This window comes from Teleopsis dalmanni, chromosome 1, assembly GCF_002237135.1.
Source record: "Teleopsis dalmanni isolate 2A chromosome 1, ASM223713v2, whole genome shotgun sequence".
NCBI classification, from domain to species: domain Eukaryota; kingdom Metazoa; phylum Arthropoda; class Insecta; order Diptera; family Diopsidae; genus Teleopsis; species Teleopsis dalmanni.
Window position 1 is genome coordinate 224,067,582 of NC_051846.1, and position 4,267 is coordinate 224,071,848.

Below are 4,267 nucleotides of genomic sequence, written 5' to 3' on the forward strand. Positions count from 1 at the left end.
AATATTATTTGATTAGTATTAACTACGAGTAATTGTAAAGACATTATTTGAAAAATTGGGTTTTTATTTAAAATACAAATTGTTCAATAAAATTGAAATCAGTTAAATATTATTTGATTATTATTATTTATGAGTAATTGTAAAGAGATTATTTGATAAATTGTTTTTATTTAAAATACATTGATTGTTATACATATATTACCAATTGTTTAATAAAGAAAAAACTTGAATTCGAAAATAATTACTTTGTTACGACATCTTACTTCAACGGTAGAAACGACATTAGTTGAACGCTGGGTCCCCGCGAATAGAAATTTTCTTGTAAGACCTTGGACTAGGCTGAGAACTACCCCGGCTAGGAAAAAGTAGGTTCATTACAAGTGGCGCCCGAGCAGGGACCCTGAGACCAGCACTTCACGTTTTGGATAACAACTTTTCCATCGTCATTAACGAGGTAAAATACACAGTTAACATGAGCAGGTCGTAGATATTTTTTTTTTTATTTTACGGAAACATGACTTAAGTATCTCGGAGAATTCGGGCTGGCTACTACTGAATAATATAAGATTTGCGGCGGTGATTAACAAACTGTGCAACACAGGGAAAGCAACATGGAATATACACGCGACAGAGAATACAGCGAAACATCAGAGCGACATAGCATGATCAACGACACAACGGCAAGGCAGTTATATACACACCCACAATATGATGTACACTCGTATCTTCCTCAAAGGAACACACAGGCAAGCGTCACCGACCAGGTCAGAAAATGGGCGATCCGGTATGATGACAACAGCGATCCATTGACGTTTATCGAGCGATTGGAAGAATTAGCTGATCTGTATGCCATATCAACGAACATGTTGCCTCGAACAATGCCCCTGTTACTAGATGGACAAGGTTTGGTGTGGTTTAGATACAATAAGAGAGACTGGAATCACTGGGAAGCGTTCAAGAGAGATTTTCTGGAATTTTTTCTACCACATCAATATTTCGAGCGATTGGAGGACGAACTGAGAAATCGATTGCAGAAACCAGGAGAGACGTTTAAAATGTATCTTTTGGAACTACAAAAACTAATGCGACACGCAGGTTTAAATCAAGAGTCACAATTAGAACGAGTATATCGCAACATGAGCACAGAGTACCAAATATACATCAAACGTCGGAATTTCACTTGTCTAAAGGAATTAATAGCACTAGCTGAGGACTTCGAAGAACTACGCGAAGAGCAGCATGAAGTAAATCGAGCACGAGATAGCGAGGTAATCTTTGGGCGCGTAGCAGTGGAATGTGCACGACCGGTGATAATACAGAAGACCGTGAGACGCATAGCCAATACATTGAAATGTGATAAAGTCATTCATAGTCCAGTCTCCAAGTCACCTTTCCGCAACCAGCAGCAATACCAGCCAATCACCAAGCAAACACCTACAGGAACATCTAAAATTATAACTTCAACTACTCCAGCAAGTATACCAACACAAAGCATGCGACATCGAAATGACGCGGAACAACATCATGTATCACCGCAAGATCGCAGACTAATCCCAGAAAATCCAAAAATAAGTAAACAACAGCAAGTTCCACAAGAGCAAGAATCATTACCAGTCCAATTGAAACAAATGCAACAAGTGCAAGATCCGAGTTCTATCAGGCTGCAAATACTAGAAGTACAACCGGAACAAAGTCCTAAAGTCAAAGAAATGTCAGCAGAGTATTGTCAACCACGAGTCATACAAAAACAGGAAATATTACAAGTTGAAATGAAGCAAGCAGCACAGCACCAAGATCTAAAACATATAAAAAAGGAAATACCAGAAATACCACGACAACCAAATCCTAAATTCAACGAAATGCCAGCAGAATTTGGTCAACAGCAAGATAAACATGAGCACATGGCACAACAGCAAGATTCAAGGCCTAGTAATATTGAAGAAGTACAACGACACCGAAGTTCAAGCCCTATCAATGTAACGCCACGTCCAGATGGAAAACAGCTACTAGATACCCCAGAGCACGCAGTACAAGAAGTGTTTAACATCTCGCAAGAACAAGCACCGTCAAAGACTTCGCTAATACCATGGAAGCAAAAAGATAAAATTATCAAAACGAATTCGACAAAAGGTCAAAAACATGACGAAATACTTAGTCTTACCAAATCATTAGCATTAACACAACTACTACATCAAAAGGAAAATAGTCCGATTCACCTAAAGGAAAAAACAATCCGTCTTCTAAAACAAGTAGAAGTATGTCACGCATCGCAAAATCCACCTAGTATTCAAAGTCGACAGCAACAAGTGAAACATCGAAGTGTATTTCAGCAAGACGATCGCCACATCAAGGAGCAGCACGACTTCTATAAAATATATAAGAGTCCAAAGCAACGTTACAGAAGCAGGGCTATGATTTAAAGAAGTGGTCCAGAGGCAGGCGTCATCGATTCAAGGCTACATGGGACGGCAAGACTCGACTGATTCGTATTGCCAGAAATGGAGATATCCGTATTGATATCCTCTCGTAAAGGAAGGAGGGAGTGTGACGACTAAATTTTTTTGAATAAATTTTAGTCACACAATACGCATTTCACACGTTCACATTTTCACACGTTTCACAAAAATGCTGACGTCAAAGATAACTATAATTAAATAAAATTTGATGTTATGTACTCCAACATATCTAACATATGCTATACATACCTTGAAATACCCTGACGAATATTGATTTTAATTAATATAGTTCGAACTATATTAATTAAAATAGATTTAAATTATTTTCCCGAACCGCATGAAACACATTTTATTAAAAACAAAGCATAATCAAAACAAAATAGAAAAATGAGAAATGTCATTTATTAATTTGCTTTGTGCATTTCGGTTGATCGCCAAAAATTGCAGCGGATAATAGGGAAAAAAAGCTGCGAGTGTAATTTAAAGCTTTCAGAAGTCTACAACAGAATGCCTGATGAGGGGAAATGTTGAGGGTATTGACCGAACAACGGCTAACAAAAAAGTCCGCTCGACGCAGTTAGAAAAAAGGAGAATAAAAGGCGCAAGCGGAGAAGTTTTCGGTCTCTTGGCTCGTGGTTATGTTAAACGAAACGCAACGTACCGGTGGTGTGAATTACTCAGTTTTTGTCCATATAAAGAAATAATTAATTCAAAAATTATTTATAAACTAAATTTTGATTTACAACTTTAATTATTTTTTTTTGAAAAAAATTAAAAATTGCTTAAGAGCAAAAAGTGTAAAATAAAACTTTGATTTTTACTAATAAAGTTTATTTTGGTGCTCGGGATAATAGTGATAATAGCCCCAGTATAAAAGAAATAGTTGACGGCTTTAACAGTGGTTAACTAAAAGATTTTGTACTGGTGCTCGTTCGAAGATTATAAACGTGTTGACACCATAAGCAAACGACGTGGCGCGGCTTTGGTGTCTCTTTGTCTCCGATACGTGGCAAAGTTTAAGGTGATTGGCGGTTCCTGATAATCAACGCTGGACATTGTAAGCTGCCCTGATGTACCAGAGAGGGTAAGGCTTATATATATATATATAAAATACAGAAGTCAACAAATAATATGTATAAAACTCGAAATTAAACCGAAAACAGGATATTTGTGGAAAAAATTTTATTCTGTAATATGCAAATTTAATCTCAAATAATTATAAAGTGTAACATTAAAAATTTAATTACTGAATCCACAATTAAGGAATGTAAAAATATTATATAAAAATTCTAAGTGAAATATCAAAGTAATCTTCCCTTATATTTTTATTTAAAAACATTTTGTGAGTTTTTTTTTATAAATTTTGTTGTATGTAAATGAACACAAAGAAGGCATTTATAAACGTGAAACTTAAAACATGATTAATTAATATTATTTGATTATTATTAACTACGAGTAATTATAAAGACATTATTTGAAAAAAATTGTTTTTTTATTTAAAATACAAATTGTTTAATACAAATTGAAATCAGTTAAATATTATTTGATTATTATTATTTATGAGTAATTGTAAAGAGATTATTTGATAAATTGTTTTTATTTAAAATACATTGATTGTTATACATATATTACCAATTGTTTAATAAAGAAAAAAACTTGAATTCGAAAATAATTACTTTGTTACGACATCTTACTTCAACGGTAGAAACGACATTAGTTGAACGCTGGGTCCCCGCGAATAGAAATTTTCTTGTAAGACCTTGGACTAGGCTGAGAACTACCCCGGCTAGGAAAAAGTAGGTTCATTACAA